Consider the following 16,766-nt stretch of genomic DNA (forward strand, 5'->3'; position numbering starts at 1 on the left):
AATTACACTCTCCCGCATAGAAGGGCCCAACCGCTTCTCCCTGTAGACCGCTCTGTAGACCTCCGCTAAATGGACTTTTAGCGTGTCCCAAAAAAGATGGTAATACTCACCCGGGATGCCATCTGGACCTGGCGTCTTACCGGTGTTCATGGTCTTAACCGCCTGGGTGAGCTCCTCCAGCGTGAGTTCTGGGTCCTTCTCCTCCTCCTCGTCGTCCCGCACTGAGTCAGGCTCCAACTGGCTCAGGAACCACTCTATCAGGGTGTCATCTGTAGCTTTGATGTTATACAGGTCCCTATAGAAGTTCTCTACCACTTTTTTCACTCCCTCACTATCCTCTACTATCCTCCCCCTGCTGTCGAGCATGGAGGACATCAAGTGCCGCTTCTCCCTCGTTTTCTGGAAGAAGAAGCGAGTACACTTTTCGTCTTCCTCCATTTTTTGCACTTTTGCATTGTGCATGACCTTTCGTTGTTCCTCCCTACAAAGCACTGAAAGATCTAGCTTGGTCTGGGCTATCTCGTCGCTTACAGGGAACCCCCGAAGCTGAAGCAGGCTCAGACGCTGGAGGGCAGCATTCAGGTGTTTATATTTGGCCCTCCTTTCTTTTGCTTTCCTCTTGCCTGCTGCTATGAAATAACCCTTAGTTCTCATTTTGACCATCTCCCACCACTCTATAGGGGAGTTGAATAGGTCACGCAAAGTGGTCCACTCAACAAGCCTGCTCTTATAGGCTGCAGCTATGGAGGGGTCATCGAGTAAGGAAGTGTTTAATTTCCAAACCCCTGACCCCATCTGGGAGGTCTGAGGGACCTGCAATGTTACCTGCAGGAGCCTATGGTCAGAGAAGAAGACGGCCTGGGTGTCTACTGCCGTCTTCGTAAGGGAGCTGGTATGCAGGACGAGATCTATACGGGAGAAGGAGGTCCCAGATGAGCTCACCCAGGTAAAGGGAGGCACCAGGTCCTTACCTGCATCACACAGGGAGAAATCAAATATTACGGAGGACAAAACTCTACTAGAGCGGTCGTTGCGTGGCCTGCTCCGGTCTACGTCCCTCAGAGCACAATTGAAGTCACCTGACACGATGACGGGTACGTTCCCCAGCAGGAGTGGACGCAGCTGTGGAAAAAATTGAACTCTTTCGTTTTGGTTAGTGGGTGCGTAGACATTGACCAGTCTGAGGGGAGTGTTGTTGTATGTCACATCCACGCTCAGAATTCTACCAGGTTCTACCTCCCTGCTGCTGCGGGAGGTAATAAATGGGTTTTTAAACAGGATACCTACTCCGTCAGCTCTGGCTATGTTGGAGCCCGACCAGAAGGAGTCCCCCAGGGTCCAACTCTCCTTCAGGTCCCTATAATCAGGGCTCGACGAAATACCACACTCCTGCAGAAAGATGAGATCTGCTTTCAAGTTAGCTAGATAGTTTAGTACATCAAATCTTTTTTGTGTCTCCCTGATGCTCCTGACATTAACAGACACACATATCAGGGCCATCAGGGTAGCTAACAAGAAAAGGAGTCGCTGCGTCCACCCCATAGCGACTATGATTGGGAGGTCGGGACACTCTTCCTACTCTTAGCTCTACGCTTGCTTCGAGGGGGCTTGGGCTTATTTGCAACTCCCATCACCCCTGAGAAGGTACTCACTGCTGCCTCGTCCAAGAAGGCACCGTCTTTATATGCACAGTACGTGGAGTTGTTGGGGCTATTCAACTCCCCACAAGGTAAGTCTGGTGGAACTTGCTCAGGGCCCCTCGGAACGTGTGGGTCAGCTTTGTCCTGGGGGGGGGTTATGACAGACAGCATTCTTTGGCTGTTACCGTCTGTTGAGTTGGAGCTGTTAGCAGACTTCTGGCTTACCGCGTCCAGGGGTATTCCCATGTCCTCCAGTGCTGTATCTAGGAGGACCTCTAGGGGGCCCCTGGTTTTGCCCATACAAGGGAGGGGGTGCTTTGAAGGGAGGCCCTTCGCTTGAAGAGGGTCATTGCTACCGAGGTACTGCTGGTCAGGGAAGGTGTTGACCCCGACCTCTCCCTCGGTGCATTAGTGAACACCTCTTCTGCGAGGTGTGCTAGGGTTTGTGCCAACAACTGGGAAGGCTGGCTGGGGATGCCCTGGCTGGCTGCTACCTGCCCACTAGGCGGCAGTATAGCCGTCCCACTCGCCTCCGTCTCTGCCTGCGAGGGCAAGACTGGGGACTTTGTGTGGACATTAGCTGGTTTTGGATCTATGGGGGCCACCTGCAACTTGCTGTCTTTGATCCTGATCTTCTTTTTTTTCCCCCCCTCGTCTCTACCCTTTCTTTTCCCCACCCTCTGCTGGTTCTTCACTCCCTTCCCCTCCTTCTCACTCTCACTTTCACTGTCGCTTTCGCTTTCCTCCCCCACGGACTCAATCCTTATGGCGTCATAACGAGAGCCGAGGGGGAGTGCTGGCGCTGAGAGGGCCCTACTCAGGGGGGGGCCGCTGCTGGGTCCCCTGATAGGGGACGTATCAGATATTAAACTGATAAGAACAGATACTACACTTGATCTTAGCCAAAAGGCTGAGAAGCGATGGCGACTTGGCCCTTGCCCGGGGCCCCCCAGCCCGGACGGCACAGGGGGATTCAAAGGTGGGTGCAAAATTTCAAGCACAAGCAGACCCCAAAAAAACGGGCTGCTGCTTCCAGAGGGGAAATGTGCAATTTAAGCAGGAGAAAACAAAACAAAGCAAAAACACACACATAACACCAAAAACAAAACATAAACTGGCGGAGTGCGTCTTACAAATAGTCATGCCAAGCTGCTATGCTGTGCAAGGTGCCTTGGGTAACTACAACTGTGCCTCGCTGGCTGGCTGGCTTGCTAAGAAGGTCCTGGCATAGGGACATGTTCCACCACACTTGTATAGTTAGCTGCATGCTCCCAGGAAACAACCTGCTGCTGTCTACATCATCACCACATGTGAATAAAAGAAAGAAAGACAGCAAGAAAGAAAGAGAGAAAGAAAGAGAGAAAGAGAGAAAGAAAGAGAGAAAGAAAAAAAAAAAGAAGTAAAACGGCGGGAAAACTTGCATCAACACTGGCACTCTCCCTCCAGCAGGGGTAGACAAAATGCTCACAGGAGAGATCCAGATCTGACTTTGACCAACGTTAGAGAAAGGTGTGCACCGTTCCCGGAGGTACTGCAATACCGGGCCGATGCGTGGAGTGGACGGAGCAAGCCCCTGTTCCATCTCCCGATTCCAAAAATCAATTTAATATATGGTCCCCTGATAGGGGACGTATCAGATATTAAACTGATAAGAACAGATACTACACTTCATCTTAGCCAAAAGGCCGAGAAGCGATGGCGACTTGGCCCTTGCCCGGGGCCCCCCAGCCCGGACGGCACAGGGGGATTCAAAGGTGGGTGCAAAATTTCAAGCACAAGCAGACCCCAAAAAAACGGGCTGCTGCTTCCAGAGGGGAAATGTGCAATTTAAGCAGGAGAAAACAAAACAAAGCAAAAACACACACATAACACCAAAAACAAAACATAAACTGGCGGTGTGCGTCTTACAATTAGTCATGCCAAGCTGCTATGCTGTGCAAGGTGCCTTTGGTAACTACAACTGTGCCTCGCTGGCTGGCTGGCTTGCTAAGAAGGTCCTGGCATAGGGACATGTTCCACCACACTTGTCTGGTTAGCTGCATGCTCCCAGGAAACAACCTGCTGCTGTCTACATCATCACCACATGTGAATAAAAGAAAGAAAGACAGCAAGAAAGAAAGAGAGAAAGAAAGAGAGAAAGAGAGAAAGAAAGAGAGAAAGAAAGAAAGAAAAAAAAAGAAGTAAAACGGCGGGAAAACTTGCATCAACACTGGCACTCTCCCTCCAGCAGGGGTAGACAAAATGCTCACAGGAGAGATCCAGATCTGACTTTGACCAACGTTAGAGAAAGGTGTGCACCGTTCCCGGAGGTACTGCAATACCGGGCCGATGCGTGGAGTGGACGGAGCAAGCCCCTGTTCCATCTCCCGATTCCAAAAATCAATTTAATATATGGTCCCCTGATAGGGGACGTATCAGATATTAAACTGATAAGAACAGATACTACACTTGATCTTAGCCAAAAGGCCGAGAAGCGATGGCGACTTGGCCCTTGCCCGGGGCCCCCCAGCCCGGACGGCACAGGGGGATTCAAAGGTGGGTGCAAAATTTCAAGCACAAGCAGACCCCAAAAAAACGGGCTGCTGCTTCCAGAGGGGAAATGTGCAATTTAAGCAGGAGAAAACAAAACAAAGCAAAAACACACACATAACACCAAAAACAAAACATAAACTGGCGGAGTGCGTCTTACAAATAGTCATGCCAAGCTGCTATGCTGTGCAAGGTGCCTTGGGTAACTACAACTGTGCCTCGCTGGCTGGCTGGCTTGCTAAGAAGGTCCTGGCATAGGGACATGTTCCACCACACTTGTCTGGTTAGCTGCATGCTCCCAGGAAACAACCTGCTGCTGTCTACATCATCACCACATGTGAATAAAAGAAAGAAAGACAGCAAGAAAGAAAGAGAGAAAGAAAGAGAGAAAGAAAAAAAAAAAGAAGTAAAACGGCGGGAAAACTTGCATCAACACTGGCACTCTCCCTCCAGCAGGGGTAGACAAAATGCTCACAGGAGAGATCCAGATCTGACTTTGACCAACGTTAGAGAAAGGTGTGCACCGTTCCCGGAGGTACTGCAATACCGGGCCGATGCGTGGAGTGGACGGAGCAAGCCCCTGTTCCATCTCCCGATTCCAAAAATCAATTTAATATATGGTCCCCTGATAGGGGACGTATCAGATATTAAACTGATAAGAACAGATACTACACTTGATCTTAGCCAAAAGGCCGAGAAGCGATGGCGACTTGGCCCTTGCCCGGGGCCCCCCAGCCCGGACGGCACAGGGGGATTCAAAGGTGGGTGCAAAATTTCAAGCACAAGCAGACCCCCAAAAAACGGGCTGCTGCTTCCAGAGGGGAAATGTGCAATTTAAGCAGGAGAAAACAAAACAAAAACACACACATAACACCAAAAACAAAACATAAACTGGCGGAGTGCGTCTTACAAATAGTCATGCCAAGCTGCTATGCTGTGCAAGGTGCCTTGGGTAACTACAACTGTGCCTCGCTGGCTGGCTGGCTTGCTAAGAAGGTCCTGGCATAGGGACATGTTCCACCACACTTGTCTGGTTAGCTGCATGCTCCCAGGAAACAACCTGCTGCTGTCTACATCATCACCACATGTGAATAAAAGAAAGAAAGACAGCAAGAAAGAAAGAGAGAAAGAGAGAAAGAAAGAGAGAAAGAAAGAAAGAAAGAAAAAAAAAGAAGTAAAACGGCGGGAAAACTTGCATCAACACTGGCACTCTCCCTCCAGCAGGGGTAGACAAAATGCTCACAGGAGAGATCCAGATCTGACTTTGACCAACGTTAGAGAAAGGTGTGCACCGTTCCCGGAGGTACTGCAATACCGGGCCGATGCGTGGAGTGGACGGAGCAAGCCCCTGTTCCATCTCCCGATTCCAAAAATCAATTTAATATATGGTCCCCTGATAGGGGACGTATCAGATATTAAACTGATAAGAACAGATACTACACTTGATCTTAGCCAAAATACTCTTTTATTGAGATTTTACATTTTTTTACATTTACACCCATTCGTTTCATTCATTTTACATTTCTTTTAAAGATGACATTCATGCATACAGACATACATTTTGTTTTAAAAGCATTTAAAACACATTTAAAAACACCAAGACAATTGTGCTTTATACATGGTTAAAACAGACACAGATTAAAATCGACATGAAAAAAACCTGTGCTGCTTTAAAAGTGACTGGAAAAAAAGAACCATCTATAAAAAACCAGTGCTTGTGAGGGCCGGGGAGTGCTCTCTAAAAAAGTTCAAAAGTGAACATAAAACTATATTACTAAAACAGGGACAGGGGAAAAGGGACAGTGTATAAAACAGTGAGTTAAAATTCTAAAATTTTAAAACACTTAAAATGTAACTTTTAATAGTTTACATTAAAAAATCTTAAAGATACATAAAACAAAACAAAACAAAATCAAATAAAACATTCAACGTAAATCAAATAAAAGTCCATAAAACTGAAACAAAAGACTACATAAAACCAGGGCACCGTTGAAAAACGGTCATGCCAGCTAAAAAGGGCGGAATGCTGGCATGACAAAATAAATAAAAGGCTTAGCGGTGCCCCGTAGTCCCGCTCCTAGGAGCTAGCGGTTCCAGTTTTTTCCTTTATTCCATCTTCACGTCCTGAAGTCCGGCGATCCTCCACTCCGCGCAGGCCTTGTCCTTCCCGAGGGTCCGGATGTCCAGAATTACAAAGTCCTTGATAAGAGTTTGTGCCCTTCTGGTCGTGGTGATAGTGTCTAGCTCCTGCTTGTGATAGACACAGACGTTACGGCCTTCACACAGGATCTGCTTGACAACATTGATGACACGCCAAACGCACTTAGCTGTGCTGGTAGTGATTCCTCCCGCAGGCCCATAGAGCACAGTCTCAGCGGTCATCTTGGCCGTGTCAGCAAACCTGTTTAGGAAGACAGAGACAGAGAGCCAGACACTGCCAGCCACATCACACTCCCAGAAGATATGGGCTGGTGTTTCTCTCTTGCGGCACTTTGCATAGGGGCATGTTTCTACTTGGGCTAGTCCCCTCCTGAACATGAACGCTCGAGTGGGGAGTGCACTGTGGACGGTGTTCCATGCTATATCCTTCTGGACATTACTGAGGCAGCTGTGAGACACATTCTCCCAGATTTTTTGGCTTTGGGTGAGGGAGAAAGTAGCTACTTTTTCAATTTCCTGGGAACCGGCAAGATATTTAGTTACAGCCTTGTATTCCCAGGAGGCCAATTTTGCTTTATCTAAGCCCAATTTATATATAGTGTCCCTTAAGGTTCTATAATACAATGGGGGGTCCCAGGAGTACGGCACGGTGTTATCAATAGTGCAGAGGCCCAAGGCCCTGAGACAGGTGGCAAAATAGAAACGATTCATGTAACATACCTTCCTGTCCAGGGCCTGGATGTTCTTGATAGTTTGCGTGAGCCCCTGCACTCGGGTGAGCTGCACAACGTCCGGGACCCCCTTACCTCCCTTCTTGTCGGCTTTACTCAGAGTGGCTCGCTTTACCCTCTCCATCTTGCTGCCCCAGATAAAGCGGTGGATAATGCGGTCCACCACTTTTTTGGTGGTCCTGTCTGGGGGAAAGATTTTTCCTACATAAGAGAGGATGGGGAACAGTATAGACTTGGTTATTAATACTCTACCCGTCATTGTTAAGGATCTTGTGCTCCATCCGCCAATCTTTTTACGGACCTGGTTAATGGCCGCCGTCCAGCTCTGGGCCCCCGAGCTATTGTTCTCGAAAATGAGGCCCAGAATCTTGATTTTGTCCTTTTTGACAGGGTACATGTCCGACAGTTCCCTATCTACCTGCCAATTTTTAGACACGTAGACTTCGCTCTTGGACTTATTAATCACTGCCCCGGTCGCCGTGCAGTACTTCTCAAGGATATTACTAATCCGAGGTACCGACGATGTGTTGGTGCAAATGAGTGACACATCGTCCATATATGCTGTTGTTTTGACCTGGACCCCGTTGGATCCAGGCAGCTGGAAACCAGTTATATTGGTATCCCTACGAATTGCCTGCAGGAGGGGTTCAATGCACACGACATATAGCAGTGGGGATAGTGGGCAACCCTGTCTGACCCCTGACTGGATAGATATTTTACCAGTCAGGTGCCTGTTCACCAAGACTCGGGTACTAATGTTTGTATATATGGTTTTAACCCACTCCCTAAGTCCAGGAGCGAATTTCATCTGGTCCATCACTTTGTACATATATTCATGGCTTACCCTATCGAACGCCTTCTCCTGGTCAAGGTTGAACAGGCAGAGGGGATGGTTCCGTTCTCTAGAATAAGCCAGAATGTCCCTTGTTAACATTAAAATATCCGTGATGGACCTCCCTGGGACGCCACAAGCCTGGTCAGGGCCAATGACCAAAGGGAGGTGTACTTGTAGCCGGAGCATCAGAGCTTTGGCTAGTATCTTGTAATCCACGCAAAGGAGGCTGATTGGGCGCCAATTCCGTAGATCTTTAACTTCCCCTTTCTTATGAAGGAGAGTAATTACACTCTCCCGCATAGAAGGGCCCAACCGCTTCTCCCTGTAGACCGCTCTGTAGACCTCCGCTAAATGGACTTTTAGCGTGTCCCAAAAAAGATGGTAATACTCACCCGGGATGCCATCTGGACCTGGCGTCTTACCGGTGTTCATGGTCTTAACCGCCTGGGTGAGCTCCTCCAGCGTGAGTTCTGGGTCCTTCTCCTCCTCCTCCTCGTCCCGCACTGAGTCAGGCTCCAACTGGCTCAGGAACCACTCTATCAGGGTGTCATCTGTAGCTTTGATGTTATACAGGTCCCTATAGAAGTTCTCTACCACTTTTTTCACTCCCTCACTATCCTCTACTATCCTCCCCCTGCTGTCGAGCATGGAGGACATCAAGTGCCGCTTCTCCCTCGTTTTCTGGAAGAAGAAGCGAGTACACTTTTCGTCTTCCTCCATTTTTTGCACTTTTGCATTGTGCATGACCTTTCGTTGTTCCTCCCTACAAAGCACTGAAAGATCTAGCTTGGTCTGGGCTATCTCGTCGCTTACAGGGAACCCCCGAAGCTGAAGCAGGCTCAGACGCTGGAGGGCAGCATTCAGGTATTTATATTTGGCCCTCCTTTCTTTTGCTTTCCTCTTGCCTGCTGCTATGAAATAACCCTTAGTTCTCATTTTGACCATCTCCCACCACTCTATAGGGGAGTTGAATAGGTCACGCAAAGTGGTCCACTCAACAAGCCTGCTCTTATAGGCTGCAGCTATGGAGGGGTCATCGAGTAAGGAGGTGTTTAATTTCCAGACCCCTGACCCCATCTGGGAGGTCTGAGGGACCTGCAATGTTACCTGCAGGAGCCTATGGTCAGAGAAGAAGACGGCCTGGGTGTCTACTGCCGTCTTCGTAAGGGAGCTTGTATGTAGGACGAGATCTATACGGGAGAAGGAGGTCCCAGATGAGCTCACCCAGGTAAAGGGAGGCACCAGGTCCTTACCTGCATCACACAGGGAGAAATCAGATATTACGGAGGACAAAACTCTACTAGAGCGGTCGTTGCGTGGCCTGCTCCGGTCTACGTCCCTCAGAGCACAATTGAAGTCACCTGACACGATGACGGGTACGTTCCCCAGCAGGAGTGGACGCAGCTGTGGAAAAAATTGAACTCTTTCGTTTTGGTTAGTGGGTGCGTAGACATTGACCAGTCTGAGGGGAGTGTTGTTGTATGTCACATCCACGCTCAGAATTCTACCAGGTTCTACCTCCCTGCTGCTGCGGGAGGTAATAAATGGGTTTTTAAACAGGATACCTACTCCGTCGGCTCTGGCTATGTTGGAGCCCGACCAGAAGGAGTCCCCCAGGGTCCAACTCTCCTTCAGGTCCCTATAATCAGGGCTCGACGAAATACCACACTCCTGCAGAAAGATGAGATCTGCTTTCAAGTTAGCTAGATAGTTTAGTACATCAAATCTTTTTTGTGTCTCCCTGATGCTCCTGACATTAACAGACACACATATCAGGGCCATCAGGGTAGCTAACAAGAAAAGGAGTCGCTGCGTCCACCCCATAGCGACTATGATTGGGAGGTCGGGACACTCTTCCTACTCTTAGCTCTACGCTTGCTTCGAGGGGGCTTGGGCTTATTTGCAACTCCCATCACCCCTGAGAAGGTACTCACTGCTGCCTCGTCCAAGAAGGCACCGTCTTTATATGCACAGTACGTGGAGTTGTTGGGGCTATTCAACTCCCCACAAGGTAAGTCTGGTGGAACTTGCTCAGGGCCCCTCGGAACGTGTGGGTCAGCTTTGTCCTGGGGGGGTTATGACAGACAGCATTCTTTGGCTGTTACCGTCTGTTGAATTGGAGCTGTTAGCAGACTTCTGGCTTACCGCGTCCAGGGGTATTCCCATGTCCTCCAGTGCTGTATCTAGGAGGACCTCTAGGGGGCCCCTGGTTTTGCCCATACAAGGGAGGGGGTGCTTTGAAGGGAGGCCCTTCGCTTGAAGAGGGTCATTGCTACCGAGGTACTGCTGGTCAGGGAAGGTGTTGACCCCGACCTCTCCCTCGGTGCATTAGTGAACACCTCTTCTGCGAGGTGTGCTAGGGTTTGTGCCAACGACTGGGAAGGCTGGCTGGGGATGCCCTGGCTGGCTGCTACCTGCCCACTAGGCGGCAGTGTAGCCGTCCCACTCGCCTCCGTCTCTGCCTGCGAGGGCAAGACTGGGGACTTTGTGTGGACATTAGCTGGTTTTGGATCTATGGGGGCCACCTGCAACTTGCTGTCTTTGATCCTGATCTTCTTTCTTTTCCCCCCCTCGTCTCTACCCTTTCTTTTCCCCACCCTCTGCTGGTTCTTCACTCCCTTCCCCTCCTTCTCACTCTCACTTTCACTGTCGCTTTCGCTTTCCTCCCCCACGGACTCAATCCTTATGGCGTCATAACGAGAGCCGAGGGGGAGTGCTGGCGCTGAGAGGGCCCTACTCAGGGGGGGGCCGCTGCTGGGTCCGGGCTCCCTCCCTGCCTCGTGTTCTGCATCAGAGGAGCTACTGGAGGAGCTAGTGGAGTAGCTGTTGTACTCTCTCTCTGGGCTGGGGGAAGGGGTCCTCGTAAAACGGGACATGTCTCGGGGGCGGGGGGGTGAGGGGGGTGCTGGTGATGATGGTGGTGCTGGAGTCTGGGTCTTGGATACTGTTGGTGGTGATGTGGACTGATCTTTGTTACTTGCTCCCTCTTCCTGCTCAGGCCTAGGCTTGTTTGTGTTTGCCTTGCTGGCTCTGGCCATGTTGGCATAGGAAGAGGGGCAGTCCTTAAACAGGTGCCCCTTCTTTCCACACAAATTGCACTGCCTCTCTTCTCTGCAGTGGCTGGTCTCGTGGGGGGCGCCGCAGTTCCTGCACTTGACTACAGTACACGCGGCCGCCAGGTGTCCTAATTCCCCACATTTCCTGCAGAGTTTTGGCATCCCATTATAGAATACCAGCCCTCTGTTGGGCCCTAACACTATGGAGTTTGGAATGTGGCGGACGCCTCCAATGCCCGATGGATCAACATTAAGGCGTACCAGCCACTTTCTGGCTCCTGTCCAAACCCCATCTTCATCTGTAATTTTCCTCCCTTCTGATGACACCCTCCCATAGCGGTTAAGCCATGTTGTAATATCATAGTCGCTAACAGCCTCATTGAAAAATTGGACAGTAACAACTTTCATTTCTCTGTCTGTCAGTGCATCCACACAAAATTCTTTGTATGGAGCGAGATATTTATTCTCCCCCCAAAAGGACCACATTTCTTGTAACTTTTGGGGGTTCCTAAAACTGACCTCAAACACTTCCTTAAGCCCTGGCAATTTCACCAAACAATTCAAGTCAGAAGGGGAAAAACCCATACCCCTCTGAAGAATGGTCCGGCTGAACTCCAGTCTCGTCAGTCCTGGTTCCGTTTCCTCTTGCTGGGTCCTTGTGAAGCGCACCGCATTGTGCCTCCTAGTCTCCTGGGTTGGCCGGAACGCCATCCTTCAGCTGGCTCCTCCGATTGGGGTGGGAGAAGCCTCTGGACGTCCGGGTTGTCTCTCTCTACGGAAAAGAAACAACGTAAGCAGCAAATCTGGGCAGTTGAAGGAACTATTACTTTAGTCCCTGAGGAGATGGTCGCCTCGCAAGAGGGACCCCCTCCCCAGGTGAACGGTGTCCTTCCCTGGCGGAGTAGGGGGCGCTGCTTGGCACCGAGACCACGTAGGAAGAATCGTGGCTGTGACGCCTCCTCGGGGTCCGGGGCCGCCCTCTGCTCCTCCCAGATGGCGCCCTCTGCTGGGCGCCTGCTGCTCTCTCGGTCTGGATCTCGATTACAATCAAGGGCTGGGGATGAGGTCGTCTAGGTCATCAAAGGGTCCTCAAAGGTCGTCTGGATGGTAGGTCCTCCTTCTCTCTAACTCCAGGAACGTCTGGAAAAGCCTGAAAAAGAAAAAAACTGGAACCGCCTGAAAAAGAAAAAACTGCTCTCAACAGTCAACAAAATCTTGAAAGACCCTCGGCCTGGATTGGGCAAGCCAAAACCAGACTGAGCATTAGTCTTCCAAAAAGTTGCCGAGCTGAAGAAAGCCAGTCAAAAAAAAAAAAAAATTCTGTTCCTCCTCACCCGAACAAACCTCTCACAGACCCTCGGAGGGAGCGGGCAATGCCACTACCCTCTAAGCCTTAGTCTTAGAAAGATTTATTCGAACTGAAGAGAATACTCTTTTATTGAGATTTTACATTTTTTTACATTTACACCCATTCGTTTTTTCATTCATTTTACATTTCTTTTAAAGATGACATTCATGCATACAGACATACATTTTGTTTTAAAAGCATTTAAAATACATTTAAAAACACCAAGACAATTGTGCTTTGTACATGGTTAAAACAGACACAGATTAAAATCAACATGAAAAAAACCTGTGCTGTTTTAAAAGTGACTGGAAAAAAAGAACCATCTATAAAAAACCAGTGCTTGTGAGGGCCGGGGAGTGCTCTCTAAAAGGTTCAAAAGTGAACATAAAACTAGATCTAAAACAGGGACAGGGGAAAAGGGACAGTGTATAAAACAGTGAGTTAAAATTCTAAAATTTTAAAACACTTAAAATGTAACTTTTAATAGTTTACATTAAAAATCTTAAAGATACATAAAACAAAACAAAACAAAATCAAATAAAACATTCAACGTAAATCAAATAAAAGTCCATAAAACTGAAACAAAAGACTACATAAAACCAGGGCACCGTTGAAAAACGGTCATGCCAGCTAAAAAAAGGGCGGAATGCTGGCATGACAAAATAAATAAAAGGCTTAGCGGTGCCCCATAGTCCCGCTCCTAGGAGCTAGCGGTTCCAGTTTTTTCCTTTATTCCATCTTCACGTCCTGAAGTCCGGCGATCCTCCACTCCGCGCAGGCCTTGTCCTTCCCAAGGGTCCGGATGTCCAGAATTACAAAGTCCTTGATAAGAGTTTGTGCCCTTCTGGTCGTGGTGATAGTGTCTAGCTCCTGCTTGTGATAGACACAGACGTTACGGCCTTCCCACAGGATCTGCTTGACAACATTGATGACACGCCAAACGCACTTAGCTGTGCTGGTAGTGATTCCTCCCGCAGGCCCATAGAGCACAGTCTCAGCGGTCATCTTGGCCGTGTCAGCAAACCTGTTTAGGAAGACAGAGACAGAGAGCCAGACACTGCCAGCCACATCACACTCCCAGAAGATATGGGCTGGTGTTTCTCTCTTGCGGCACTTTGCATAGGGGCATGTTTCTACTTGGGCTAGTCCCCTCCTGAACATGAACGCTCGAGTGGGGAGTGCACTGTGGACGGTGTTCCATGCTATATCCTTCTGGACATTACTGAGGCAGCTGTGAGACACATTCTCCCAGATTTTTTGGCTTTGGGTGAGGGAGAAAGTAGCTACTTTTTCAATTTCCTGGGAACCGGCAAGATATTTAGTTACAGCCTTGTATTCCCAGGAGGCCAATTTTGCTTTATCTAAGCCCAATTTATATATAGTGTCCCTTAAGGTTCTATAATACAATGGGGGGTCCCAGGAGTACGGCACGGTGTTATCAATAGTGCAGAGGCCCAAGGCCCTGAGACAGGTGGCAAAATAGAAACGATTCATGTAACATACCTTCCTGTCCAGGGCCTGGATGTTCTTGATAGTTTGCGTGAGCCCCTGCACTCGGGTGAGCTGCACAACGTCCGGGACCCCCTTACCTCCCTTCTTGTCGGCTTTACTCAGAGTGGCTCGCTTTACCCTCTCCATCTTGCTGCCCCAGATAAAGCGGTGGATAATGCGGTCCACCACTTTTTTGGTGGTCCTGTCTGGGGGAAAGATTTTTCCTACATAAGAGAGGATGGGGAACAGTATAGACTTGGTTATTAATACTCTACCCGTCATTGTTAAGGATCTTGTGCTCCATCCGCCAATCTTTTTACGGACCTGGTTAATGGCCGCCGTCCAGCTCTGGGCCCCCGAGCTATTGTTCTCGAAAATGAGGCCCAGAATCTTGATTTTGTCCTTTTTGACAGGGTACATGTCCGACAGTTCCCTATCTACCTGCCAATTTTTAGACACGTAGACTTCGCTCTTGGACTTATTAATCACTGCCCCGGTCGCCGTGCAGTACTTCTCAAGGATATTACTAATCCGAGGTACCGACGATGTGTTGGTGCAAATGAGTGACACATCGTCCATATATGCTGTTGTTTTGACCTGGACCCCGTTGGATCCAGGCAGCTGGAAACCAGTTATATTGGTATCCCTACGAATTGCCTGCAGGAGGGGTTCAATGCACACGACATATAGCAGTGGGGATAGTGGGCAACCCTGTCTGACCCCTGACTGGATAGATATTTTACCAGTCAGGTGCCTGTTCACCAAGACTCGGGTACTAATGTTTGTATATATGGTTTTAACCCACTCCCTAAGTCCAGGAGCGAATTTCATCTGGTCCATCACTTTGTACATATATTCATGGCTTACCCTATCGAACGCCTTCTCCTGGTCAAGGTTGAACAGGCAGAGGGGATGGTTCCGTTCTCTAGAATAAGCCAGAATGTCCCTTGTTAACATTAAAATATCCGTGATGGACCTCCCTGGGACGCCACAAGCCTGGTCGGGGCCAATGACCAAAGGGAGGTGTACTTGTAGCCGGAGCATCAGAGCTTTGGCTAGTATCTTGTAATCCACGCAAAGGAGGCTGATTGGGCGCCAATTCCGTAGATCTTTAACTTCCCCTTTCTTATGAAGGAGAGTAATTACACTCTCCCGCATAGAAGGGCCCAACCGCTTCTCCCTGTAGACCGCTCTGTAGACCTCCGCTAAATGGACTTTTAGCGTGTCCCAAAAAAGATGGTAATACTCACCCGGGATGCCATCTGGACCTGGCGTCTTACCGGTGTTCATGGTCTTAACCGCCTGGGTGAGCTCCTCCAGCGTGAGTTCTGGGTCCTTCTCCTCCTCCTCCTCGTCCCGCACTGAGTCAGGCTCCAACTGGCTCAGGAACCACTCTATCAGGGTGTCATCTGTAGCTTTGATGTTATACAGGTCCCTATAGAAGTTCTCTACCACTTTTTTCACTCCCTCACTATCCTCTACTATCCTCCCCCTGCTGTCGAGCATGGAGGACATCAAGTGCCGCTTCTCCCTCGTTTTCTGGAAGAAGAAGCGAGTACACTTTTCGTCTTCCTCGATTTTTTGCACTTTTGCATTGTGCATGACCTTTCGTTGTTCCTCCCTACAAAGCACTGAAAGATCTAGCTTGGTCTGGGCTATCTCGTCGCTTACAGGGAACCCCCGAAGCTGAAGCAGGCTCAGACGCTGGAGGGCAGCATTCAGGTATTTATATTTGGCCCTCCTTTCTTTTGCTTTCCTCTTGCCTGCTGCTATGAAATAACCCTTAGTTCTCATTTTGACCATCTCCCACCACTCTATAGGGGAGTTGAATAGGTCACGCAAAGTGGTCCACTCAACAAGCCTGCTCTTATAGGCTGCAGCTATGGAGGGGTCATCGAGTAAGGAGGTGTTTAATTTCCAGACCCCTGACCCCATCTGGGAGGTCTGAGGGACCTGCAATGTTACCTGCAGGAGCCTATGGTCAGAGAAGAAGACGGCCTGGGTGTCTACTGCCGTCTTCGTAAGGGAGCTGGTATGCAGGACGAGATCTATACGGGAGAAGGAGGTCCCAGATGAGCTCACCCAGGTAAAGGGAGGCACCAGGTCCTTACCTGCATCACACAGGGAGAAATCAGATATTACGGAGGACAAAACTCTACTAGAGCGGTCGTTGCGTGGCCTGCTCCGGTCTACGTCCCTCAGAGCACAATTGAAGTCACCTGACACGATGACGGGTACGTTCCCCAGCAGGAGTGGACGCAGCTGTGGAAAAAATTGAACTCTTTCGTTTTGGTTAGTGGGTGCGTAGACATTGACCAGTCTGAGGGGAGTGTTGTTGTATGTCACATCCACGCTCAGAATTCTACCAGGTTCTACCTCCCTGCTGCTGCGGGAGGTAATAAATGGGTTTTTAAACAGGATACCTACTCCGTCGGCTCTGGCTATGTTGGAGCCCGACCAGAAGGAGTCCCCCAGGGTCCAACTCTCCTTCAGGTCCCTATAATCAGGGCTCGACGAAATACCACACTCCTGCAGAAAGATGAGATCTGCTTTCAAGTTAGCTAGATAGTTTAGTACATCAAATCTTTTTTGTGTCTCCCTGATGCTCCTGACATTAACAGACACACATATCAGGGCCGTCAGGGTAGCTAACAAGAAAAGGAGTCGCTGCGTCCACCCCATAGCGACTATGATTGGGAGGTCGGGACACTCTTCCTACTCTTAGCTCTACGCTTGCTTCGAGGGGGCTTGGGCTTATTTGCAACTCCCATCACCCCTGAGAAGGTACTCACTGCTGCCTCGTCCAAGAAGGCACCGTCTTTATATGCACAGTACGTGGAGTTGTTGGGGCTATTCAACTCCCCACAAGGTAAGTCTGGTGGAACTTGCTCAGGGCCCCTCGGAACGTGTGGGTCAGCTTTGTCCTGGGGGGGGTTATGACAGACAGCATTCTTTGGCTGTTACCGTCTGTTGAAT

At 49.4% G+C, this 16,766-nt stretch overlaps 4 non-coding genes and 1 pseudogene across 4 annotated transcripts; all 5 read right to left on the bottom strand.

Moving 5' to 3' along the window:
• Positions 1-2,459: 2,459 nt before the first annotated feature.
• LOC131738552 (U2 spliceosomal RNA) lies at positions 2,460-2,562 on the bottom strand (annotated as a pseudogene).
• A 584-nt stretch (positions 2,563-3,146) lies between these two features.
• Positions 3,147-3,337, bottom strand: LOC131738302 (U2 spliceosomal RNA). Its single transcript, XR_009329866.1, has one exon. It is a non-coding gene; the product is annotated as a U2 spliceosomal RNA (small nuclear RNA).
• A 590-nt stretch (positions 3,338-3,927) lies between these two features.
• Positions 3,928-4,118, bottom strand: LOC131738969 (U2 spliceosomal RNA). The gene has a single exon (XR_009330137.1). It is a non-coding gene; the product is annotated as a U2 spliceosomal RNA (small nuclear RNA).
• Positions 4,119-4,682: 564 nt separating this feature from the next.
• Positions 4,683-4,873, bottom strand: LOC131738970 (U2 spliceosomal RNA). Its single transcript, XR_009330138.1, has one exon. It is a non-coding gene; the product is annotated as a U2 spliceosomal RNA (small nuclear RNA).
• Positions 4,874-5,450: 577 nt separating this feature from the next.
• Positions 5,451-5,633, bottom strand: LOC131738358 (U2 spliceosomal RNA). The gene has a single exon (XR_009329919.1). It is a non-coding gene; the product is annotated as a U2 spliceosomal RNA (small nuclear RNA).
• Positions 5,634-16,766: the final 11,133 nt, after the last annotated feature.

Source organism: Acipenser ruthenus, chromosome 10 (assembly GCF_902713425.1).
Source record: "Acipenser ruthenus chromosome 10, fAciRut3.2 maternal haplotype, whole genome shotgun sequence".
Taxonomy (NCBI): domain Eukaryota; kingdom Metazoa; phylum Chordata; class Actinopteri; order Acipenseriformes; family Acipenseridae; genus Acipenser; species Acipenser ruthenus.